This window comes from Capricornis sumatraensis, chromosome 6, assembly GCF_032405125.1.
Source record: "Capricornis sumatraensis isolate serow.1 chromosome 6, serow.2, whole genome shotgun sequence".
Taxonomy (NCBI): domain Eukaryota; kingdom Metazoa; phylum Chordata; class Mammalia; order Artiodactyla; family Bovidae; genus Capricornis; species Capricornis sumatraensis.
The window spans coordinates 8,939,059-8,966,777 of record NC_091074.1 but is presented as its reverse complement, the minus strand read 5'-3'; the positions used below and the strand labels follow the sequence as shown (position 1 = coordinate 8,966,777).

General features: G+C 41.0%; 1 pseudogene; it reads left to right on the top strand.

Moving 5' to 3' along the window:
- Positions 1-27,719, top strand: part of LOC138081230 (probable ATP-dependent RNA helicase DDX60) — a 90,022-nt pseudogene that overhangs the window by 3,013 nt on the left and 59,290 nt on the right.

Below are 27,719 nucleotides of genomic sequence, written 5' to 3'. Positions count from 1 at the left end.
CTCTTTGTGATGCTGTGGACCATGGCCTGCCATGAGCCTCTGTCTGTGGGATTCTCACTGTTAAGTATAATGTTTCCTCTAAGTTTTTTGTACATGGTCTTTATCTAGTTGAGGAAGTTCCTCTCTATTCATAATTTATTGATTTTTTAAAATTATGAGTGGATGTTGGCTTTTGTCAAATGTTTTCTTTTCATATCTTGATATGATCATTTGATGTTTCTTCCTTAGCCAGTTGATGAATTTTAAACCATCCTTGCATACCTGGGGTAAATCCCACTTGGTTGTGAAATAGAATTCTTTTTATACATTGTTGAATTTAATTTGCCATGATTTTGTTGAGGACTCTCCAGTCTGTGTTCATGATACATGTTGGTCTGTAGTTTGCTTTTCCTGCAGTGTCTTTTCCTGTTTTGGGATTAGGGTAATGCTGACCTCCCAGGATGAAGTAGCATGTATTTCCTCTACTTCTGTCCTCTGAAAGAGGCTTTAGACAATTGGTATAACTACTTCCTTAACTATTGGGTAGAATTCATCACTGAGTCTATCTGTGCCTGAAATTTTCTGCTTTGTAAGGTTATTGATTATTGATTGAATGTCTTTAGTAGATAGAGGCCTATTCATATTGCTTATTTCTTCTTGTATAAGTTTTGGAAGATCTTGCCTTTCAAGAGATGGGTGCAGTTCATCTAGGTCATCAAATTTATTGATGTACAGTTGTTCACAGTATTCTGTGATTATCCTATTATGTCCATAGGATTGTCATGAATGTTCCCTCTTCATTTTTGATATTAGTAATTTTTGTCCTCTCTCTCTTTCCCTTAGTTAGCCTAGCAAGTGGCTTATCAATTTCTTTGAACTTCTCGAAGAACGAGGTCTTGGTTTTATCATTTTTGTCTGCTAATATCCTGTTTTTGACCTCATTGATTTCTGCTGCAATTCTTACTATTTTTTATTTCCTATTGTTAATTTTGGGCTAATTTTGCTCTTCTCTTTCTGTCATGGCAGTCCAAGCACAGGCTGGAAAAGAATTTCCAGACACAGCATTGCGGAAGGGAGTGAGTTTATTAAGAGCAAAGAGCAGAGATAAGGGGGGGCACTGAGAGCTCAGTGGACTGACCTCCTGACAGACCAGGGAGCATTAACAGTTTCTGTGGTTTAGTAGTCAGTTTTTATAGCCTCAAGGCAAATAAAATCCATGCTGTAAGGTTGGCATTAGGCGATTGGTTAGGGCACTGTAGGGTGAGCACTGAGGTGGGCCTTTTACCTAACTTGGAGTCAGGAAGCTTGCTGCTGATGATCAGGGGCCTTTTGTCAACAGTGACGCAGAGGCTCAGTCAGTTCCGGAGGTGACCTTGGCACTGGGCTTGCACCTGTGGCCTAGTTTTCTAAAGTAGAAGCTTGGATTACTGATTTTAGATCTTTCTTTTCTAATGTATGCATTTAATACTATAAATTTCCTTCTAAGAATTGTTTTCACTGCATTTCACAAATTTTGATGTTATATTTTAACTTAAATTTAGTTCAAAATATTCTAAAATTTCTCATGAGATATCTTCTTTGGTCCATATGTTACTTAGATAAGTGTTAAGCTCCAGTTATTTCGGATTTTCCAGTTATATTTCTGTTATTGATTTCTAGTTTAAATCTATTTTCAGCTGTGAGAAGTATTATATGACCATAGACTGATGTCTTTTTAATTCTTTGAAAATAAAAATTAAAATCTCTTCACTTAACTTTTAAACTACTTTACTTAAAATAAAGTATATCATTATAACAAATGGAGATTTGCAGAAAATATATAACCCATAATCTCAGTACTCAAAGAAAACCATTCTTCAATTTTCAACATTTTATTATAAAAATTTGCAAACATAAAAGGTTGAAAGGTGTGCCACAAGTATCCATAGCCCCACCATCTAATTCTATGATTATGTTTTATTATATTTGCTTTACATATGTCCATAAATTTTCTATGCCTCTAGTTACCCATCAGTCATTTATTAAAAAGAAGATGGAGAGAGAAGAACATTTCAAAGGAAGTTGCAAATGTTCAGTTCAGTCACTCAGTTGTGTCCAACTCTTTGCGACCCCATGGACTGCAGCATGCTAGGCTTCCCTGTCCATCACCAACTCCTGGAACTTGCTCAGACTCATGTCCATCGAGTTGGTGATGCCATCCAACCACCTCATCTTCTGTCATCTTCTTCTCCTCCTGCCTTCAAACTTTCCCAGCATCAGGGTCTTTACCAGTGAGTCAGTTCTTCCCATCAGGTGGCCAAAATATTCGAGTTTCAGCTTCAGCATCAGTCCTTCCAATGAATGTTCAAGGTACATTTCCTTCAGGGTTGACTGGGTGGATCTCCTTGAAGTCCAAGGGACTCTCAAGAGTCTTCTCCAACACCACAGTTCAAAATATCAATTCTTAGGCGTTCAGCTTTCTTTATGGTACAACTCTCACATTAATACTTGACTACTGGAAAAACCATAGCCTTGACTAGATGGACCTTTGTTGGCAAAGTAATGTCTCTGCTTTTTAATATGCTGTCTAGGTTGGTCACAGCTTTTCTTCCAAGGAGTAAGCATCTTTTAATTTCATGGCTGCAGTCACCATTAGTGATTTTGGAGCCGAAGAAAAGAAAGTATCTCACTGTTCCCATTGTTTCTCCACTTATTTGCCGTGAAGTGATGGGACCAGATGCCATGATCTTAGTTTTCTGAATGTTGAGTTTTAAGCCAACTTTTTCACTCTCCTCTTTCACTTTCATCAAGAAGCTCTTTAGTTCCTCTTTGCTTTCTTCTGTAAGGGTGGTGTCATCTGCATATCTGAGATTATTGATATTTCTTCCAGCAACCTTGATTCCAGCTTGTGCTTCCTACACCAGCATTTCACATGATGTACTCTACATATAAGTTAAATAAGTACGGTGACAATATACAACCTTGACATACTCCTTTCCCAATTTGGAACCAGTCCCATGTCCAGTTATAACTGTTGCTTCTTGACCTGCATATAGATTTCTCAGGAGGCAGGTCAGGTGGTCTGGTATTCCCATCTCTTGAAGAATTTTCCAGTTTATTGTGATCCCAGGTGGTCTGGTATTCCCATCTCTTGAAGAATTTTCCAGTTTATTGTGATCCACATAGTCAAAGGCTTTGACGTAGTCAATAAAGCAGAAGTAGATGTTTTCCTGGAGCTCTCTTGCTTTTGTAATGATTCAACAGATGTTGACAATTTGATCTCTGGTTCCTCTGCCTTTTCTAAATTCAGCTTGAACATCTAAAATTTCACGGTTCATGTACTGTTGAAGCCTGGCTTGGAGAATTTTGAGCATTACTTTGCTAGCATGTGAGATGAGTGCAATTGTGTGGTAGTTTGAGCATTCTTTGGCATTGCCTTTTTTTGGGGATTGGAATGAAAACTTGACCTTTTCCAGTGCTATGGCCACTGCTGAGTTTTCCAAATTTGCTGGCATATTGAGTGCAGGACTTTCACAGCATCACTTTTAGGAATTGAAATAGCTCAACTGGAATTCTATCACCTCCACTAGCTTTGTTCATAGTGATGCTTCCTAAGGCTCAGTTAACTTCACATTCCAGGATGTCTGGCTCTAGGTGAGTGATCACACCATCGTGATTATCTGGGTCATGAAGATCTTTTTTGTACAGTTCTTCTGTTTTTTCTTCCCACCTCTTCTTAATATCTTCTGCTTCTGTTAGGTCCATACCATTTCTATCCTTTATGTGCCCATCTTTACATGAAATATTCCCTTAGTATCTCTAGTTTTCTTGATGAGATCTCTAGTTTTTCTCATTCTATTGTTTTCCTTTATTTCTTTGCATTGATCACTGAGGAAGGCTTTCTTATCTCTCCTTGCTAGTCTTTGGAACTCTGCATTCAAATGAATATATCTTTCCTTTCCTCCTTTGCCTTTTGCCTTTCTTCTTTTCTCAGCTATTTGTAAGGCCTTGTCAGACAGCCATTTTGCCTTTCTGCATTTCTGTTTTCTTGGGGATGATCTTGATCCCTGTCCCTGTACACTGTCATGAACCTCCGTCCATAGTTCTTCAGGCACTCTATCAGATCTAATCCCTTGAATCTATTTCTCACTTCCACTGTAAAATCATAAGGAATTTGATTTAGGTCATACCTGAATGGTCTAGTGGTTTTCCCTTGTTCATTTTAAATCTGAATTTGACAATAAGGAGCTCATGATCTGAGCCACAAGCAGCTCCCAGTCTTGTATTTTTGACTGTATAGAATTTCTCCATCTTTGGCTGCAAAAAATATAATTAATCTGATTTCGGTATTGACCATCTGGTGATGTTCATGTGTAGAATCTTCTCTTGTGTTGTTGGAAGAGGGTGTTTGCTATGACCAGTGTGTTCCCTTTGCAAAATTTTATTAGCCTTTGCCCTACTTCATTCTGTACTCCAAGGCCAGATTTACCTGTTATTCCAGATATCTCTTGGCTTCCTACATTTGCATTCCAGTCCCTATGATGAAGAGGGCATCTTTTTTTGGTGTTGGTTCTAGAAGGTCTTATAGGTCTTCACAGAACCTTTCAACTTCAGCTTCTTCTGCATTACTGGTTGGAGCATAGACTTGGATTACTGTGATATTGAATGGTTTGCCTTGGAAACAAACAGAGGTCATTCTGGCATTTTTGAGATTGCACCCAAGTACTGCATTTTGGACTCTTTTGTTGATTACGAGAGCTACTCCATTTCTTCTAAGGGATTTTTCCTGGTGGTAGTAGGTATAATGGTCATCAGAATTAAATTCGCCCATTCCAGTCCATTTTAGTTCGCTGATCCCTAAAATGTCGATGTTCACTCTTGCCATCTCCTGTTTGACCACTTGTAATTTGCCTTGATTCATGGACCTAACATTCCAGGTTCCTATGCCATATTGTTCTTTACAGCATTGGACTCTATTTCCATCACCCATCACATCCACAACTGGGTGTTGTTTTTGATTTGGCTCTGTCTCTTCATTCTTTCTTATTTCATTTTCTATTAGTCCATGGAGTTGCAAAGAGTTGGACACGACTAAGAGACTTTCACTTCACTTCACTTCACCCTATGGACTGCAGCATGCCAGGCTTCCTTCTCTTTTACTATCTCCCAGAGCTTTCTCAGACTCATGTCCATTGAGTTGGTGATGCCATCCAACCATCTCATCCTCTGTCATCCCTTCTCCTGCCTTCAGTCTTTCCCAGCATCAGAGTCTTTCTAACGAGTCAGCTCTTAGCATCAGGTGGCCAAAGTATTGGAGCTTCAGCTTCATCATCAGTCCTTCCAATGAATATTCAGGATTGATTTACTTTAGGATGAACTGGTTTGATCTGTTTGCAGTCCAAGGGACTCTCAAGAGTCTTCTCAAACACCGCAGTTCAGAAGCATCAATTCGTTGGCACTCAACCTTCTTGTGGTCCACCTCTCACTTCCATACATGACCACTGGAAAAACTATAGCCTTGACTAGATGGACCTTTGTTGGCAAAATAATGTTTCTGCTTTTTAATATGCTGTCTAAGTTGGTCATAACTTTCATTCCAAGGAATAAGCGTCTTTTAATTTCATGTCTGCAGTCACCATCAGCAGTGATTTTGGAGCCCAAGAAAAGAAAGTCTGTCACTGTTTCCATTGTTTCCCCATCTATTTGCCATGAAGTGATGGGACCGGAAGCCATGATGTTAGTTTTCTGAATGTTGAGTTTTAAGCCAACCTTTCATTCCCCTCTTTCACTTTCATCAAGAAGCTCTTTAGTTCCTCTTTGCTTTCTGCCATTAGGATTGTGTCATTTGCATATCTAAGGTTATTGATATTTCTCCCAGCAATCTTGGTTCCAGCTTGTGCTTCATCCAGCCCGGCATGTTGCATGATGTGTTCTGCATATAAGTTAAGTAAACATTGTTCATACCTTAATTAGAAATACTTTTTTGATTAAAATGCTAACCACTATCTGGGCCTTCATTGAGTCATAATCTTTGTGCTGGTGAGGGGCTGTGGCCTCGGTGGCTGCTGACTGATCAGGGTGGTAGTTACTGAAGGGTGGGGTGGCCATGGAGATTTCTTAAAATAAGACAACACTGAAGTTTGTAGCATTGAATTGACTCTTCCTTTCATAAACAATTTCTCTGTAACTTAGATGCCATGTGATCTAACTCACAGGAGAACTTCTTTCAAAATTAGAGTCTGTCCTCTAAAACCCTGCCTCTGCTTTATCACCTAAGTTTAAGACACGTTCTAAATCCGTTGCTTCCTTTTCAGCAATCTTCACAGCATCTCCAGCAGAAATAGATTCCATCTCAAGAAGCCATTCTCTTTGGTTATCCATAAAAAGCGACTCCTCTATTAGAGTTTTATGATCAAATGGCAGCAAATAATCACATCCTCAGGCTCCACGTCTCATTTTAGCTCTCTTGCTGTTTCTTTCTCCTTCTTCTTTTCTTTTTTTTTTTACATTTTTGGGGAATTAGTTTATTTTTATTTATTTTTTAAAATTAATTAATTTATTTTAATCGGAGGCTAATTACTTCAGAATATTTTTGTGGTTTCTGCCATACACCAGCAGGAATCAGCCACAGGTGCACTTGTGTCCCCTCCTCCCTTGCTGTTTCCACCACATCGGCTGTTACTTCTTCCACTGAAGGGCTGAACCCGTCAAAGTGATGCATGAGGGTTGGAATCACCTTCTCCATTAACTCCTGTTAATGTTGATGTCTAGACCACTTCCCCTGAGTCACAAGTATTCTTAATGGGATCTAGAGCAGTGAAGCTTTTCCAGAAAGCTTACAGGTTACTTTTCCCAGGTCCATCAGAGGAATCACTATCTGTGGCAGCTGTCTCCCTATAGAATGTATTTACTGACATGTTTATTAAGGTCACAGTCTTTTATGGGTGCAGTTCATGATTCCACTAAACAATTACAATAGTAACATCAAAGAGCTTTGTTTATAGATCACCATAATAAATTGAATAATAATGACAGTTTGAAATATTGTGAGAATTACCAAAATGTGACACAGAGATATAGAATGAGCAAATTTTGTTGGAAAAAATGGTAGTGATAGAATTGCTCAATGTAAGATTGCCAAAACATTCAATTTTGTAGAATGTGCAATATCTTGAACACAGTAAAGTGAAATGCAATAAAACAAGGCAATCCTTTATGTTATGGCAATATGTTCTCCCCGTCTGTGGCTTGCCACTTGATTTTCTTAATGCTATCTTCAGATGACCAGACAGCTTTTTCTGATGAAATCTAATTCGTCATACTTTTAGTAGTTGCTGTTCCTGTACCACTTAAAAAAATAAAGCCTCTTGATCATATAGTCTCCTATATTTAGTTCTAGGGTAGTTGAAAAGTAGTTTCAATTTTTGAACTTGAGTCTAAGATATACTTTGAATTGAATTTTTTGTGTATGTGGTTTGAGTTAGAGTTTGAGGTCCAGTTATTCCAGTATCTACTGTTGAGAAGGTTTCTTTTTCCTTCAGTGGATTACTTTGTTCTTGTTGTTTTGGTGAAAAATGACCGTATATGTTAGTTTACTTCTGGGCTGTCTCCTCCATTTCAAAAATGGGCTTAGCTTTGTTTGTTGCCAGTATCACAATGTCCTAATCAGCATAACTTTATAGAAAGTCTTGAAATCAATTTTGTTCTGTGCCGTGCTTAGTCGTTCTTCGTGTGTCTGACTCTTTGTGACCCCATGGACTGTAGCCTGCCAGCTCCTCTGTCTATGGGATTTCCCAGGCAAGAACACTGCAGTGGGTTGCCATGCCCTCCTCCAGGGGATCTTCTCCAACCAGGGAAGATTGTTTGTTCTTTGTCCAGGTGCTATGCACCTCCACATAAATTTTACAGCCAGCTTCTGAATTTCTGTTTTTTTAAAGAAGCTTGATGGAATTATACTCCTTATAGCTGTAGAGTCTTTCAATGAATGAACATGGTATATATCTCCATTTATTTAGATCCTCTCTAGTTTCCATCACCAGTTGTTTGTAGTTTTAAGTGTGGAGGTCTTGTGTATCTTTTATTAAATATATTTACAGATATTTCATTAAAAAAATTATCCACTGAACTTTTAATTTCTTCATCTTTTGCTGCTAGTGTATAGAAATACAATCGATTTTGCATATTGACCTATTATCCTACAATCTTGCTAAACTAGCTCATTAATTTTAGTCATTCTGTTGTACATTTCTTAAGATTTTCTACATGTCTTTAGTGAATAAATAGGTTCTTATTACTTCTTCAATTTTATGTCTTTTTCCTTGTATTATTAAATTGGCTGATTCCTTCAGTAAGGGTTGACGTAGAGTGAATAAGCAACTTCACTCTCTTCTTGATCTTAAAGGGAAAAGGTTATGTCACCATTTGATACTGTGTTATCTGTAGTTTTTTTGTGACTTCCCTGGTGGCTCAGATGGTAAAGCGTCTGTCTACAATGCAGGAGACCCGGGTTCAATCCCTGGGTCGGGAAGATCCCCTGGAGAAGGAAATGGCTACCTTTATCAAGACTGAATAAATCCCCTTTATTACTAGTTTCCTGAGCATTTTTATCATAAATAGGTGTTAAGTTTTTTCAAGTGCTTTTTGTATGTACATTGTTATATGCTTTTCCTCTTATTTTTTTTAATTTAGTGTATTACATTGACTGATTTTGGAGTATTAATTCAACCTTTTATTCCTGGGAAAATTCTACTTGGCCATATTTTTAAAAAGATATATAAGTGGATTTGATTTCCTAATATTTTGTGTATGCATATATTCATTCATGAAGGATACTGATGTATCATTTTCTTTCTTTTAGAATGTCTGTCAGGCTATTTTCTTATCAGTATTACACTGACCTAGTAAATTTATATTCTTTATATAATATTAAATATTACATAAATTTTTATATTGCTAATTTATGACTTCTGTCCCATCTTATGGATTAATTTATCTAGTGGTTTAGTAGTTTTGTTGATGTTTTCAAGGACCCAGCTTTAGCTTTTCTTGTTGCTGTCTTGCTGGGTCTTCACGGTTGAGCAGGTTTTTCCAGGGAGCAGGTGGTGCTCAGGCCTCTCATTGCAGTGGCTTCTCTTGTTGCAGAGCACAGGCTCTAGGGCTCATGAGCTTTAGGAGTTGCAGCATGTGGGCTCAGTAGTTGAGGCTCGTGGGCGACCCAGGGACTGAACCCCTGTCTTCTGCATTGGCAGGTGGATTCTTTACCACTAAGCCATCAGAGAAGGCCATGGCACCCCACTCCAGTACTCTTGCCTGGAAAATCCCATGGACAGAGGAGCCTGGTAGGCTGCAGACCATGGGGTCGCTAAGAGTTGGACACGACTGAGCGACTTCACTCTCACTTTTCACTTTCATGCATTGGAGAAAGAAATGGCAACCCACTGCAGTGTTCTTGCTTGGAGAACCCCTGGGATGGCGGATCCTGATGGGCTGCCGTCTATGGGATCATATAGAATCGGACACGACTGATGCGACTTAGCAGCAGCAGCAAGCCATCAGGGAAGCTCTGGTTTTGTTATTTTCTCAAGTGTTTGTCTGTTTTCTAAAAAAATTCATTAATTTCTACCTATATTTGTTATTTCTTTCTCTTGGAGTTTCTTTATGTTGTTTCCCCTCCCTTATTAAATTGGAACCTCAGGTCAAGACCTTTTTTCTTTATGATTTTGAACATTTAAAATTTATTTTTAATCATTGCTTTAGTGGCACATCACAAATTTGCATCTACTGGTTTTTTCTTCCCCATTTAATTAGATGTATTTTGTAAAATACCTCATCATTCTTCTTTGACAAGGGATTAGCTAGAAGTGTTCTATTTAAATTTATAAATACTTGTTTTTTTCTAGATATGTTATCACTATTGGTATCTAATGTAATTCCATTGTAGTCAGATAAGTTATTCCTGTATAATTTCAGTTATTTTAAAATGTTGGGGCTTGTTTTATGACCCCCAAAATGGCCTATTTGAATGAATGTGCCATGCGTTCTTGGGAAAAATGCATCTTCCATAGTTTTTGAATATAGTGTTCTGAAAATGTCATCAGGTCACAATGGATGATAGGTAAGACTCATTTTTATTTGTGATGCAGTAAAGTGAAAATGAAGTGAAAGTCTCTCAGTGGTATCTGACTCTTTGCGACCCCATGGACTGGAGTGGGTAACCTTTCCCTTCTCTAGGGGAATCTTCCCACTCCAGGAATTGAACCCAGGTCTCCTATATTGCAGGCAGATTCTTTACCAGTTGAGCCACTAGGGAAGCCCAAGAATACTGGAATGGGTAGCCTATCCCTTCTCCAGCAGATCTTCCCAACCTAGGAATCGAACCAGGGCCTCCTGCATTGCAGGCAGATTCTTTACCTACTGAGTTATCAGGGAAGCCCCTATTTATTTGTGATGATGGATGTCTATTTTAAGGACATCCAGAAACATGAGGAAGGAGAAGAAATTTCATCAGCAGCCTTTTTCCTGTCCAGAAGCCATCCTTAAATTCTAGGAAGCCCTTTAGACTTCAAAAACTCACCAGGAATTTTATTTATAGCCCAGTAAAATGGCACATTCAACAGAGGCACTACGCTCTCATTGTTTCCTTTATTTAAATATCCTCAAACAAGGTAATTGTCTGGCTTTTAAAAATTACAAATTGAATGGATTCCAATTTTAGCAAATCTCAATCTGAATATAGAATTTCTCCTACCCTACTCTTTATAAGCAATTATTGCTTTACTTTTAAGCAATCTAGACTATTTCACTGAAAAATAGAATTTTTTATCTGCTTATTAAAGACTTGTGTTGTTTAAGGAGGAAATACATTACCTGAACTACTAGGTTTAATCCGATGAGAGTGACCCACATCAGTTTCCCAAAACAGATATAACAGATCCATCCACTTGCTACTTTGACCCCTGTTTGAACTCAGAGAGTAAAAGAATTGGAAGTTGAGAAGTGAAATTGATAGATACTCTAAGTAGTGTACACCTGCTTAAATATAGAAGACAAATTTATTTAAATCCTAATTTTGACCTATGGCATATATTTGTGAAATGACAGTTGAGGATTCAGATCTCTACTTAACTTATGGTCCTTGACTATAATTCAGAGCAAAACATTGGACCACACTGATTCTGATCCTATGACCCTTTGACTTCTAACTAATAATATTAGCTGCCATGAAGTGAAGATTTCAAAGTAATGTACATTTTTCCCCTCACTGCAAGAAGCTGAATGTTTATGTTTTGATTTCTTAAGCTTCTTTCACTGAGGTCTGTCTTAATCCTCTGTCTTCAATACAGTGCTAACACTGATGTTCAAACAGGGTTTTCTGGATGTCTTTCATGAGAGTAGAAATTTTTCTTGGAAAAGCATTGCCCATGTTTCCTGGTAGTTTCAAAGGAAGCCTGGATGACCTCAAACACTCCTTTGTAATTTCTTAAACAAAGCTAGTGGAGGTGATGGCATTCCAGTTGAGCTGTTTCAGATTCTGAAAGATGATGCTGTGAAAGTGCTGCATTCAATATGCCAGCAAATTTGGAAAACTCAGCAGTGGTCACAGGACTGCAAAAGGTCAGTTTTCATCCCAATCCCAAAGAAAGACAATGCCAAAGAATGCTCAAACTACTGCACAATTGCACTCATCTCACATGCTAGTAAAGTAATGCTCAAAATTCTCCAAGGCAGGCTTCAGCAATATGTGAACTGTGAACTTCCAGATGTTCCAGCTGGTTTTAGAAAAGGCAGAGGAACCAGAGATCAAATTGCCAACATCCCTGGATCATGGAAAAAGCAAGAGAGTTCCAGAAAAACATCTATTTATGCTTTATTGACTATGCCAAAGCCTTTGACTGTGTGGATCACAATAAACTGTGGAAAATTCTTCAAGAGATGGCAATACCAGACCACCTGACCTGCCTCTTGAGAAATCTGTATGCAGGTCAGGAAGCAACAGTTAGAACTGGACATGGAGCAACAGACTGGTTCCAAATAGGAAAAGGAGTACGTCAAGGCTGTATATTGTCATCCTGCTTATTTAACTTATATGCAGCGTACATCATGAGAAACACTGGACTGGAAGAAACACAAGCTGGAATCAAGATTGCCGGGAGAAATATCAATAACCTCAGATATGCAGGTGACACCACCCTTATGGCAGAAAGTGAAGAGGAACTAAAAAGCCTCTTGATGAAAGTGACAGAGGAGAGTGAAAAAGTTGGTTTAAAGCTCAACATTCAGAAAATGAAGATCATGGGATCCAGTCCCATCACTTCATGGGAAATAGATGGGGAAACAGTAGAAACAGTGTCAGACTTTATTTGTTTTGGCTCCAAAATCACTGCAGATGTTGATTGCAGCCATGAAATTAAAAGACGCTTACCCCTTGGAAGAAAAGTTATGACCAACCTAGATAGTATATTTAAAAGCAGAGATGTTACTTTGCCGACTAAGGTCCATCTAGTCAAGGCTATGGTTTTTCCAGTAGTCATGTATGGATGTGAGAGTTGGACTGTGAAGAACGTTGAGTGCTGAAGAATTGATGCTTTTGAACTGTGGTGTTGGAGAAGACTCTTGAGAGTCCCTGGACTGCAAGGAGATCCAACCAGTCCATTCTGAAGGAGATCAACCCTGGGATTTCTTTGGAAGGAATGATGCTAAAGCTGAAACTCCAGTACTTTGGCCACCTCATGAGAAGAGTTGACTCATTGGAAAAGACTCTGATGCTGGGAGGGATTGGGGGCAGGAGGAGAAGGGGACGACAGAGGATGAGATGGCTGGATGGCATCACAGACTCGATGGACATGAGTCTGAGTGAACTCCAGGAGTTGGTGATGGACAGGGAGGCCTGGTGTGCTGCGATTCATGGGGTCGCAAAGAGTCGGACACGACTGAGTGACCGAACTGAACTGAACTGAATCATACTTATCCAGAGGATGAGGGTCAATGTTATGTTTCTACCAGGGCAAGAATCTGATAGCCTCAGACCTTATGCATATGTTATGCAAAGCACAGAAAGAAACAAAACATTTTAAGAGGTAATATACAGGAACAATTCTCATTGTTTTGTCCTCATATTTTATTTCTCAAAATGGCTTAATTCAACATTCTTTCCATCTTTTTTTGTAAGATTTATCAGAGATAGTCTCAGAAGAGGTAATAAATTTAGTAATAGTAACAATTGTTTTTGCTAGTTCCTTTTCTAAATAATCTGTTTTAATTCTCAGAAAAATCCTATGAGATACAGGGTGTTTATTTATCTCTGTTTGTGGTATTATCACATCACCTGTCAAAGCATATTTAGAGTATAGAAATAATTTTCTCACATTAAATACCTAATGAAAGATTGACAGTGAATGTCTTTCTATTAATTTTTATTTTATATTGGAGTAAAGTTTCAGGTATACAGCAAAGTGATTCAGTTATGTATATACATGAATCATTATTTTTCAAATTCTTCTCCTATTTAGGTTGTTACATAATATTGAGCAGAATTCCCTGTTCTTTACAGCAGGACCTTACTGGTTATCCATTTTAAATATAACAGTGTGTACATGTGGATCCCAAACTCCTGAACTATACCTCCCTCGACTCTTCTCGGTAACCATCAGTTTGTTCTCTAAGCCTGTGAGTCTGTTTCTATTTTTTTTTAAGAAATTCATTTTTTTCAGTTTTTTAGATTCCATATATAAGTGATACCATATGATATTTGCCTTTTTCTGTCTGACTTACTGCACTTAGTATGATAATCTCTAGGTCCATCCATGTTAAGGCAAATGGCATTATTTCATTCTTTAGGGCTGAGTAGTATTCCATGGTATATATGTACCACAGCTTCTTTATTCATTCTTCTGTTGAGCTGACATTTAGATTGTTTCCATGTATTGTATACTGCACATAGTGCTGCAGTGAACATTAGGGTGCATATATATTTTTTTGACATTTAGTTTTGTCTGGGTATAAGCCCAGGAGTGGGATTGCTGGATTATGTGGTAGCTCTATTTTTAGTGTTTTGAGGAACTTCATCCTGTTTTCCTGGATTCCCTGGTGGCTCAGATGATAAAGAGTCCACCTACAATTCAGAAGACCTGGGTTCTATTTCTGGGTTGGGAAGATCTCTGGAGAAGGGAATGGCAACCCACTCCAGTATTCTTGCCTGGAGAATTCCATGGACAGAAGAGCCTGGCGGGCTACACTCCAAGGGGCTGCAGTCAGACATGACTGAGCGAGTAACTTCACTTTCATAGTCTATTTTCCCTAGTAGCTGCACCAATTTACATTCCAAGCCCCATGCTGTTTTTCTCTGAGTTTGAAAACCACCTTATAAATGTACAAATGGTAACAAAAATCAGTGAAAATTTGCTGTTTTGAGAGACATCCTCCATGACAGTGAAACATTTATAGAGTCCTGTGTTTTGGTTTACTGTTTGATTTTGTGTTGTCTCTGTTATCAAAAATTTCTTAGGTTTTTAAAAGAACTTTAAATTATATTTTCACAGTGAGAAAAGGTTCAGCCATCAGTAAATCTTTATTTTGTCTGAGAAATGCCAGACTCAGAATGTTAAAAATGCAGCATAAGTACTCTGTTTGGTCTCTCCTTAGGAATAACCTTATTTTTTTTAATTGAGGATTTTATTTTCTGCAAAATTATTTCCCACTCCATTGACTATAGCCACTTCCCTAAAAGCAGTTATTTTATTCATCAGCATTTGGATTCAGTCTATGAATGAGCATTATAGTTGTGTTATATGTTGATAATTGCGGGTGGTATAAGGATGGAGGTCATACTATTTTCTGTAATTTTGAAGACTTCATAATCCAAGCAACCCATTGTATTATTTAATAAAAATTAATTTGGCAAAAAGTTTAAGCAAATTACAGCTTAAATGAAATTGTCCCAAAGACATATACAGGTGATTTTACTCAGTGTACATTGTAACACATACAGAATTTATATATCTTATTTTTTTATAGTTGGAAAACTGAAGCCATAATTTTAGAGAAAACTACATAGCTGTGATCTACTGTATTATACACTGACTAAAAATATTGTGGTGCTCTGTCTCCTCGTTCAAAAAGCCTATTGCAGAATAATTCAGAATCTGAGCTCTAAAAGTGGGACTAGTGGCACATCTGGGGTTTCCCTTCATTGCTGTACCGCTCCAGCCAACACATTTGAAGAGTTATTTCTCATATGTGTAAAATCAGGATAGTAACAGTGGGCTTCCTCATAGGGTTCTAGTAAAACCTAAATGTGGCCATAGTTGTAGTGGAGCTAGACGCTGCTCAACATGTCGTAAGCCCTTGATCAATGTGATCTGTTATTAGCTATTTCTTCATAATATCCCCATCCTGTGTACTCTGTGTCCTGAAAGCAGTTTGTTAGCACATGCTAGATATTCAAGAAACGTTAGCTGATTTGATGAATAAATACTCATGTTTCAATCAACAAAGCAACGAAACTGCAATTCACTTGAATGTAAGCAAAGGAGAGAATCAAGAAGGAAGAAGCACAGAGAACTCAGTGTTCTTCTCTGCTCTGCTGTCCCCGGTGCCCAGGTTTTGTTTGTGTCTGTGTCCTCACCTGGTAGCTCAAGTGGTTAGCAGGATGCCGCCGCCTTTACTGGGACTGGGGAAAGCGGGGAAGCCCCAAGTTTGAGGCATTTGGTTGCAGGCGTCTTAAATTTGAGATGTCCATTGACTACACATCCAAGTGGAAATGCTGGTAGGCAATCGGACATGTGTCTGGAGTTCTAGTAATTTCAGAGACCAGGAACATTGCATCCCAAGGTGCGAGGTGTCAACTGGGTCGACACTCCTTCTCTGTTCGCAGACTGCACATTGTGTTACCAAGGACAAAGGTGATGTCTCGAGAAAACATGCTGATGGATTTTAAAGACTGATGACTCCTTCCCTAGAACAGTAGTTCTTTGAGCCCTGTGCAGTCGCTTTTTATGAACTGGATTTCTTTTTAGCCTGGAATACACCAGTATCCAGACTGAGACTGCATACAAGGTTTCCTCTGAGTGTGAGTGTGTGAACATGTCTAGGGGCACATTCAAGGAGGGAGGCATTTTTTATTAGAAAATCCATGTTCATGAACAGATTCTTAAAAGGGTCCTATGAGCCAAAAAGTATTTTTAAAATTCAGAATTTCTCCAGCATGCGCAACATGAACACACAACAACAGAAATGTTCTTTTATAAAAGGCAGTTTAGTAAAGTGGAACCATCATAAGCATTGGTGTTTCCAAGGTTGTGCTAGTGGCAAAGAATCTGCCTGCCAGTGCAGGAGAAGAAAGAGATGCATGTTTGATCCTTGGGTTGGGAGGATCCCCTGGAGAAGGAAATGGCAACCTGCTCAAGTATTCTTGCCTGGAAATCCCATCAACAGAGGAGCCTGGTGGACTACAGTCCATGGGATTGCAAAGAGTCGGATAAGACTGAAGCAACTTAGCCCTCATCCATGCACATATTGCAAGCTTTGATGCCAGTCCTCCTGGTAGAATCCAGGTAGCATTAGTTACCATGACAAATGCTTGGTCTCCACCATGTGAATGGAGAGCATCATAACACCTACCCTGAGAAGCTGCTGGAAGATTGAACTTTAAGCACAGAAAGAGACTGAAACACGCGCGCAGTGAGGTCTCCCCAGATTCATTTCTTTCCCCCTTCTTACTCACTTTCTCTGGTGATTAGAAAAATTAGAAAAGCAAGTACTAAGTGGAGCTTCAGATAATGCTCTCTCTGCATTGTTTTCTAAAAAACCCCAGTAAGTTAAATATATGTTCTCCTAAGCACTCTGATTTCCCCAGTTTTATTTGTTTTATTTTTGGCTGTGCTGGGTCCTCATTGCTGCGGGTGTTTTTGTCTAGTTGTGGCGAGCAGTGGCTGCTCTCTAGTTGCGGTGTGTGCGCTTCTCGTTGTGGTGGCTCCTCTTGCTGTGGAGCCTGGGCTGTAGGACATATGGGCTCAGCAGTTGTGGCCTCCCAGGCTCTACAGCACAGGTTCAGCACACAGACTTAGTTGCCTTAATACCTGTAGAATTTTCCCAGGTCAGGGATTGAACCTGGGTCTCTTGCATTGGCAGGTGGATTATTTATCACTGAGCCACCTGGGAAGCCTCTCTCCCTGTTTTGACATTTAATACATACAAATTAGCCAGAGGACAGGGGTAAGTTCCAAAGGAAGGACGCAATGGTCAGAAGCCAAGGGCGTTTCTAGAGTGGAGACCCCGGGGGGGCCCGGTGCAGCCACACCAGCCACACCTCCTGATGAATGACTGTCTCCACCCAGAGGCTGCATCCTGCCCTTCCCCGAGATGGGACAGTACGTTCTCAAGATGCTAACATCAAGTCATGCAGACATTATACCCGGAGCCCCAAGCTTCCTATCCATGGGAAGTAGAGAAGCTTGTCCGAAAAGAACACTTTACGAATGTCGAATAATTCAGGAAGATTGTTTTTTACTCAGCATGTTCTTAACTGAAAGAAAACATACAGAAAAAATGGTTCACATCTGACTACACAGAACTCCAGTAGTGGAATGATGACTATCCCTTCAAGTTTTACTTTATTTTTCAGAGTTTCTTATGCAAATCACCTTTTTCCATTCGAGGATCAGAAAAAGGAAGAAAGGGGTTTTCTTGCCTAGCAGTTCATCACAATCAACAGTGGTGTAAAGCTTTGTTTAAGGAAACTAGGTTGAAGGTACAACTAATTTCTCATTTTGACATTTTAGGTGACAGATGATAATTTTACTGACCTCCTCAATTAGGAAAACATGCACTAAAAACTAGATTGCTCTTGCATTAACTGCTACAAGTTTCAAAGCTGCCAGAGTCTGTCCTAATAGGGTTCCCAGAAATGAACATGAAGTCTTATCTGCCATCTGATCAATCCAGGTCCCATTAAGAGCATAATATGCTGAGATGCGGGCAGTTTATCTCTGGTTGGCAAGGTCACAGAAGGCAGCCTTTAGTCTAGTCTGAGGCACTGAACCCCTCAGGACAGTTTCCTATTGATCAAAGTCCATCAAACTTGTATTTCAAAACCGAACCTTTCAGTACCTCTTCCATAGTCCCTTTCCATGTTAAATGTCCTAAGTCAGGGGCTCATGCTAACATCTTCCTTTCTCCTGTGGGTTGCATGAAGCTTTGCTGTGTCATCTGAATCATCATCTTACTCTAAAAAACAGAGAAAGTTGTGTACAACACCTTCAGTGAAATATACATCTGTCCCAGATACAAAATATGTATCTGTCCCAGATACAAAAACATGACTGCTCCCCAGGTGAACGTGGTCATCACTTTCTCCATCTGTCCTTCCTATAGACGGTCACCTGCCACTCTTGAGCACCTTCTGTGCTTTGAGCAGGCCGTGGGAAGGCCTAGCCTTGTGGTGGGGTGGGGGGCTGCGGTTCGTGTGGACGTGATTCTCTCTGTGTGGCTTTGCTGCTCCGCTGCCCTGGCTTGGACAGCCTGTTCTTCTAGGATTGGGTGTGTCTGTATGTTCTTAAAAATGGTTACTGTACTTCATACTAGCTTATTTTCTGTTTCATGATGAGAAATAAAGAGCATGATCACCTTTAAAATAGATTCATGTTGCGGGAAACTGCTGTATAGTGCAGGGAGCTCAGATCAGTGCTCTGTGATAACCTAGAAAAGTAAGACAGTAGGAGGGAGGCTAGATGGGTAGGAGGGAGACTTAAGAGGGAGAGGATATGCATATAGCTGTTGTGGATATGTCTGGTGATGAAAGTAAAACCTGGTGCTGTAAAGAACTGTAATGCATAGGTACCTGGAATGTTAGGTCCATGAATCAAGGTAACTTGGATGTGGTCAAGTAGGAGATGGCAAGAGTGAACATTGACATCTTAGGAATCAGCGAACTAAAATGGACATGAATAAGGGAATTTAATTCAAATGACCATTATACCTACCACTATGGGCAAGAATCCCTTAGAAGAAATGGAGTAGCCCTCATAATCAACAAAAGAGTCCAAAATGCAGTACTTGGGTGCAACCTCAAAAAAAACAGAATGATCTCTTGTAAGGCTTGGAGAACTGCACTCTGAAAAGGACACTCAGGGACAGCCTCTAGTGGACTGACAAAGTTTATTATCCAATTGTGTAGTTTTATAATTTTCAGGGAATAGAGCATAAGGCTGACTTGCACGTAGCCATTCCAGATAAACATTAAAGCATTCAAGCATAAAATACAGTTCCTACTGCCCAAGCCATAACATAGCTTTGGTGAAACTCTAAAGGGAGCCTTATCATGAAACAACAGTCCTTGCTCTCAGAAACAGGTGGTCAGAAGGAAGCCTCCGAGCGCCTCAAGGCCGGGCGTATTGGCCCTTCGTCATCCGTTCCCAGCCTTGGGCGCTCAGTGAACGCTCATAACCCTTCGTTATGCTCGTCCCAGCTTCCAAGCTTCGTCATGAGTGGAGCAAATACATTTTCAGTATTTGCTTAAAGCCTTCCAGCTCCTCCACAATCTCTGTTCATTTCGAAGGTAAATCATTCAACATCACAGTAATCCAAGTCTATGCCCTAACCACTGATGTTGAAGAAGCTGAAGTTGAGTAGTTCTATGGAGACCTACAAGACCTCCTAAAACTAACACCAAAAAAGATGTCCTATTCATCATAGGGAATTGGAATGCAAAAATAGGAAGTCAGGAGATGCCTGGAGTAACAGGCAAGTTTGGCCTTAAAGTCCAAAATGAAGCAGGGCAAAGGCTAAAGGAACTTTGCCAAAAGAACACATTGGTCATGGTAAACATGCTTTTCCAACAACACCAGAGACTGTACACATGGACATCACCAGACGGTCAGTACCAAAATCAGATTGATTACATTCTTTGCAGCCAAAGGTGGAGAAACTCTATACAGTCAGCACTGTATAGAGCTGACTGTGGCTCAGATCATCAGCTCCTTATAGCAAAATTCAGGCTTAAACTGAAGAAAGTGGAGAAAACCATCAGGCCACTCAGGTACAACCCAAACCAAATCCCCTATGATTATACAGTGGAGGTGACAGATTCCAGGGATTCGATCTGGTAAACAGTGCTTGAAGAACTAGGGACAGAGGTTCATAACATTGCACAGGAGGCACTGGCCAAAACCATCTGAAAGAAAAAGAAAGGTAAGAAGTCAAAGTGGTTGTCTGCAGAGGCCTTACAAATAGAAAAGAATAGAAGCCAAAAGCAAGGGAGAAAGGGAAAGGTGCCCCGAACTGAATGCAGAGTTCCAGAGAATAGCAAGGAGAGACAAGAAGGCCTTCTTCAATGAACAATGCAAAGGAATAGAGGAAAACAACAGAAGGGGAAAGACTAGCGATCTCTTCAAGAAAATTGGAGCTATCAAAGAAACATTTCATGCAAAGACAGGCACAATAAAGGACAGAAATGATAAAGATGTAATAGAAGCAGAAGAGATCAAGAAGAGACGGCAAGAATACACAAAACTGTACAAAAAAGATCTTAGTGACCCGGGTAACCAAGAAGGTGTGGTCACTCACCAAGAGCCAGACATTCTGCAGTGTGAAGTGAAGGGGCTTAAGGAAGTGTTGCTGCTAATAAAGGTAGTGGAGGTGATGGAATTCCAGCTGAGCTGTTTAAAAATTGTAAAAGATGATGCTATTAAAGTGTTGCATGCAATATGTCAGCAAGTTTGGGAAAACTCAGCAGTGGCCATAGGACTGGAAAAGATCAATCTTCATTCCAGTTCCCAAGATGGGCAGTACTAAAGAATGTTCGAACTATTGCACAATTGTGCTAATTTCACATGCTAGCAAGGTAATGCCCCAAATCCTTCAAGCTAGGCTTCAGAAGTACTTGAATTGAGACCTTCCAGATGTACAAACTGGATTTAGAAAAGGCAGAGGAACCAGAGATCAAATTGCCAACATTTGCTGGGTCATAGAGAAAGCAAGGGAATTCCAGAAAAACATATACTTCATATGTTTCATTGACTATGCTAAAGCCTTTGACTGTGTGGGTCATAACCAACTGTGGAAAACTCTTAAAGTGATGGGAATACCAGATCAATTTACCTGTGTCCTGAGAAACCTGTATGTACGCAGGTCAAGAAGCAACAGTTAGAACTGGACATGGAACAACGGACTGGTTCAAAATTCAAGGAGTACATCAAGGCTGTATATGTCATCCTGCTTATTTAACTTCTATGCAGAGTACATCATATGAAATGCCAGGCTGGATGAAGCACAAGCTGGAATCAAGATTGCTGGGAGAAATATCGGTAACCTCAGATATGCAGATGCCACCACCTTTATGGCAGAAAGCAAAGAGGAACTAAAGAGCCTCTTGATGAAAGTGAAAGAGGAGAGTGAAAAAGACAGCTTAAAATTCAATGTTCAAAAAAACTAAGATCACGGCATCCAGTCCCATCACTTCATGGCAAATAGAAGGGGAAAAGGTAGAAGCAGTGACAGATTTCCTCTTCTTGGGCTCTAAAAACACTGTGAATGGTGACTGAAGCCATGAAATCAGAAAACGTTTGCTTCTTGGAAGGAAAGCTATGACAAACCTAGACAGTGTATTAAAAAGCAGAGACATCACTTTGCTGACAAAGGTTCATATAGTCAAAGCTATGGTCTTTCCAGTGGTTATGTACCGATGTGAGAGTTGGACCATAAAGAAGTCAGAGTGCTGAAGAACTGATGCTTTCAAACTGTGATGCTGGAGAAGACTCTTGAGAGTTCCTTGGACAGCAAGGAGATCAAACCAGTCAACCCTAAAGGAAATCAACCCTGAATACTCATTGGAAGGACTGATGCTAAAGCTGAAGCTCCAATACTTTGGGCACCTGATATGAAGAGCTGACTATTAGAAAAGACACTGATGCTGAGCAAGATTGAGGGCAGGAAGAGAAGGAGGAGACAGAGGTTGAGATGGTTGGATGGCACCATGGATTCAATGGATATGAGTTTGGGCAAACTCTGGGAAACGATGAGGGACAGGGAGGTCTGGTATACTTGGTATATGCAGTCCATGGGGTCACAAAGAGTTGGACACAACTTGGAGATTGAACAACAGCAACAGCCGATTTATGCTGTACAGCAGAAACTAACACAACATGGTAAAGCAATTACATCCCAAACAACAACAAAAAAATAGATTCATCTTGGAATAATGCCAGATCTAATTAGTTGATGAATCAATCAGGTCCCTTTTTCAATACATTGCTTTATTACAATATATCTGTGTTTTTTGAAGCATGAGAGCATTCCTCTTTCCTTCCTCCCTCTGATGAGAGTATGTTTCTGTGTCATCAACCAAGAAGCTTGGTTGACATTATGTTCTGTTCTTAGAACTAGAAAACCCATTTATGCATTTATTTTTTTCTGTTTATTATAAAATTATAATAAAAATTGGAAAACTGAAGAAAAATAGATAGTATGTACTCCTAGCCTACCTCTCAAATTGATGCTGATAACTATTAGTATTTTGACTTAATTTCTGCTACTATTTTATTTTAGGGCATAGGTTTTGTTGTGAGTGTTTCTCTCTCTCTTTTTTTCACTTTTTAAAAAATTTGGCTGAGCTGGGTTGTCATTGCAACATGTGGGGTCTAGTTCCTTGACCTAGGGGTCAAACCTGGGTTCCCTGTGTTGGGAGCACGGAGTCTTATCCACGGGACCACGAGGGAAGTCCCTGTGGTTGTTCCTTGTATGGTTGCAGTCATACTATACATACTGTGCATTATTTTACCTTAAAGGTATTTTCATTTTTCTCACAGCACTGTGCCAAAATAATTTTTATGACTGTTAAATATTGTTCACGTGACCTACTATATTTTATATAATTGCTCCATTATTACAGAAAGTGAAAGTGAAAGTGAAGTCGCTCAGTCGTGTCTGACTCTTTGCGACTCTGTGGACTGTAGCCTACCAGGCTTCTCTATCCATGGGATTCTCCAGGCAAGAATACTGGAGTGGGTTACCATTTCCTTCTCCAGGGGATCTTCCCAACCCAGGGATTGAACACAGGTCTCCTGCATTGGAGGCAGATGCTTTAACCTCTGAGCCACCAAGGAAGATTATTATAGAGCATTAGGATAATTTTCAGGTTTTATATCATAAATGCTATTGGTCTCAAAATTGTGTGTTTAAAGATTTCCTTCTAACTTGGAATGAAATTCTTAGATTTTCTGAAATGGAAAGTGGGATTATTGGCCAAAAAGCTACTGAAAATGTGGGGATCTCGGTACCTCTTGTCAGATTGTCATGGAAGGCGGTTAGTAACGCATGTGTGGGCAGCCCGCACAGGAGCGAGTTAGTGCTCCTGGAGCCCTAGCCCGTCGGCTGTCCCTCCTGTTCCTCTTCCAGGCATTGGCCAGTTTCCCTCCCTTCCCCACCCGCAGGCGGGGTGGGGAGACCCTTGGCTTCCTCCTCCTGCTGCTCTCTCTGCCTTCCTCCCTCCACACAAACCAGAGCTCTAGGGGCCACTCAGCCCACAGGGAAGTGGGGCCCTCCCAGAGGTCAGGCTCCCCTTCTCCAGCGGGCAGCCTGGCTTGGAGTGCTGTGCACCCCCAGGAACCACGGCACTGTCACTTCGGTGCTCCCCAGGGTGCTCCCCCAAATCTGGTCTCCTCTGTAGGCTTTCTTCTCCTTTAGCCCCCACCCCCAGGCTCCTCTCCCCGCCCTGTCCCCTGAAGCCCGAAGCAGCCGCTCCCGCCCCCAAACTAAGCCCAGGCCTTTGGCTCTTTCTGTCGCAGGCTTCCCCCAGTAGGTTTCCATATGTTATATTTCTGTTCGCATTTGTTTAGATAGTTTAGATAGTTTTAAATTTTACCTTTGGTTTACTTGATAACCAGTTGATTATTCAGCAGTGTTGTTTAATTTTGTGTGTTTATTTTTTCCATTAAAAAAAAGGTTTTGTAAGTTTTCCACTGAAAAATTTGCTGGTAGCCTCATGGGGGTTCTCTTGTATGTAACAAGTCGTTCTATTACTGCTGCATTTAGGATGCTTTCTTTATCCTAAGGGCTTCCCAGATGGCTCAGTGGTAAAGAATCCACCTGCCAATGCAGGAGGCGAAGATTCGATCCCTGGGTTGGGAAGATGCCCTGGAGAAGGAAATGGCAACCTGCTCCAGTATTCTTGCCTGGGAAATCCCATGGACAGAGAGCCTGGTGGGTCACAAAGAGCTGGACATGACTGAGTGACCAAACAACAATGGCATAGAGCTGGTTAGGAGGATCCAGGTTTCTTCCAGTTTAAGACCCACTTTGCAGGCCTTAACGGCTCAGTAAGGATAACTCCCTGGGCTGTGGGAGGTGTCAGAGCATCCTCATCTCAATAAAAGCTTATTTATAAACACAGGTTCAAGAGGGCGGGGACATGTGTATACCTGTGGCTGATTCGGGCTTCCCAGGTGGCTCAGTGGTAAAGAACCCCCTGCCAATGCAGGAAACGGGGGTTTGAATCTGGGTTGGGAAGATCGTTGGAGAAGGGCATGGCAACCCACTCCAGTATTCTTGCCTGGAGAATTCCCATGGACAGAGGAGCCTGGTGGCCTACAGTCCACAGGGTCACAAAGAGCTTTGTGCCTTGGGTTAATCTTATTCAGAACTCTCTGGGTTTCCTAGACCTAGATGTGTTTCCTTCCTCAGATTGGGGATGTTTTCAGAGACTATTTCTTCTAATAATTTTTCTCTCTTGCTCTTTCTCTTATGCTTTTGGGATCTCTATAATGCAAATGTTATTCGGCTTGATCTTGTCCCCAGGTCCCCTGAAGGTAGCTTTGTTTTTGGCTTTGCTGCTCTGTCTGGGCAAGCTCCTCTGGTCTGTCCCCCAGTCTGTTGACTCCCTCCCCCCCGCTGTTGAGCCTCTCTGGTGTGTTTGTCGGCTCAGAAACACGACTGTTTGGGTTTTTCTCTTTGCTGAAGTTCTCACTGTGTTTGTTCATCATCCTTGCCCTGAATTCAGTGAGCACTTTCAGGACTATGACTATGACCTCTATCAGTTAGATTGCTTATATCTGTTTCATTTAATTATTTTTCTGAGATTTTTTTTTTTTGTATTGTTCTTTTGATGGAAACACATCTCCTTATTTTGCCTAACTCTCTGTTCCTATGTATTAGGTGAGTCAGCTCTCTTTTCTGGTCTTGAAGGAGTAGACAGCATAGTAGGTTGCCTGTGAGCTTGGAAGCACAGCTCTGCCTGGCCACAAGAGCCAGGCGCCGAGGGGCTGCGTGCCCCTCCTGTTGTGATGAGGCTGTGCAGGCAGGTGGGGTGGCCCCGGGAGTGACTGCGCGGCCCGCCACAGCAGCTGTGGCCGTGGTGAGTGTAGTACAGTTTGTAACACATTAATTTGGCCAGTTCTGAGGCCCTTATTACGAGCTGCTAGTGTCCCTTTCTTGTCCAGTGCCTCAAACCCACACCCCAACCACCTCCCAAACAGAGTTCACACACTCCAGGCCACCATGCACCTGCCCTTATTACCCCCAGGCAGGTGCGACAACCAGAACTGGTGGGATTTATTTGGAGCCTGGATTAGGCTGCTCACTTGCCTCACCAGCTCCTTTCCATGAAAACCACAGGCCAGGCACCACCCACTGTTCCCCTCTCCTCTGCCGGCTGACTGACCCCAGTGCTTCCTCTGAGTGGCCCTGCCTGGTCTGCTCTCGCCCTGGAACTCAGCTGACAGAGCTGCTGGACTCCCTCTGATCTCTCCTCTCAGTCTGCTTCTGCCTTGCCATGCCTGACTGAGCTGATGTTGTGAAGGGGAGTCCCACGCACTTCCCATTTACCACCACAGCCATTCGACATGCATCTGAGGCTGGGAGATGAGGAGGGGAGTCAGGGGCCTGTCCTGGGGCCCCAGTTCAGCCTCAATGCAATTGCTTCTTCATAAAAAGCCCTGCTCTTTCGTATTCTTGTCGTGGGAGTGGACTGTCCTCTACCCACCGTGTTGAATCAAGACCTTGAACCCATCTGGGCTCTTGGCTTTCTTCTTCACCTCAAGTCCTGCCATAATCCTGGGTGACACCAGCACCCTCTTGTCTGTCAGTTCCACACCCCGCAGTCTTGAATCCGATCTGTGATTTTATCTTCTTGTACCTGCTGCTTTTCACCTCTGTGCATTGTCTAACCCTTGATTGTGCAGCAACGCTTATGTCCTCTGCTTCCAAATCCCAGATCAAAATATGTGTCAGTATGTACTGCTGTTGGCAATTTGATCTCTGGCTCCTCTGCCTTTTCTAAAACCAGCTTGAACATCAGGGAGTTCACAGTTCACGTGTTGCTGAAGCCTGCCTTGGAGAATTTTGAGCATTACTTTACTAGCATGTGAGATGAGTGCAATTGTGTGGTAGTTTGAGCATTCTTTGGCATTGCCTTTCTTTGGGATTGGAATGAAAACTGACCTTTTGCAGTCCCGTGGCCACTGCTGAGTTTTCCAAATTTGCTGGCATATTGAGTGCAGCACTTTCACAGCATCATTTTTCAGGATGTGAAACAGCTCAACTGGAATTCCACCACCTCCACTAGCTTTGTTCATAGTGATGCTTTCTAAGGCCCACTTGACTTCACTTTCCAAGATATCTGGCTCTAGATTAGTGATCACATCATCATGATTATCTGGGTCATGAAGATCTTTTTTGTACAGTTCTTCCGTGTATTCTTGCCACCTCTTCTTAATATCTTCTGCTTCTGTTAGGTCCATACCATTTCTGTCCTTTATTGAGTCCATCCTTGCATGAAATGTTCCCTTGGTATCTCTAATTTTCTTGAAGAGATCTCTAGTCTTTCCCATTCTGTTGTTTTCCTCTATTTCTTTGCCTTGATCGCTGAAGAAGGCTTTCTTATCTCTAATTGCTATTCTTTGGAACTCTGCATTCAGACGTTTATATCTTTCCTTTTCTCTTTTCCTTTTCACTTCTCTTCTTTTCACAGCTATTTGTAAGGCCTCCCCAGACAGCCATTTTGCTTTTTTGCATTTCTTTTCCATGGGGATGTTCTTGATCCCTGTCTCCTGTACAATGTCACGAACCTCCGTCCATAGTTCACCAGGTACTCTGTCTATCAGATGTAGTCCCTTAAATCTATTTCTCACTTCCACTGTATAATCATAAGGGATTTGATTTAGGTCATACCTGAATGGTCTAGCGGTTTTCCCTACTTTCTTCAGTTTGAGTCTGAATTTGGTAATAACGAGTTCATGATCTGAGCCACAGTCAGCTCCTGGTCTTGTATTTGTTGACTGTATAGAGCTTCTCCATCTTTGGCTGCATAGAATATAATCAATCTGATTTCGGTGTTGACCATCTGGTGATGTCCATGTGTAGAGTCTTCTCTTGTGTTGTTCGAAGAGGGTGTTTGCTATGACCAGTGCATTTTCTTGGCAAAACTCCATTAGTCTTTGCCCTGCTTCATTCTGTACTCCAAGGCCAAATTTGCCTGTTACTCCAGGTGTTTCTTGACTTCCTACTTTTGCATTCCAGTCCCCTATAATGAAAAGGATATCTTTTTTGGGTGTTAGTTCTAAAGGTCTTGTAGGTCTTCATAAAACCGTTCAACTTCAGCTTCTTCAGTGTTACTGGTTGGGGCACAGACTTGGATTACTGTGATATTGAATGGTTTGCCTTGGAGACGAACAGAGATCATTCTGTCGTTTTTGAGATTGCATCCAAGTACTGCATTTCAGACTCTTTTGTTGACCATGATGGCTACTCCATTTCTTCTGAGGGATTCCTGCCCA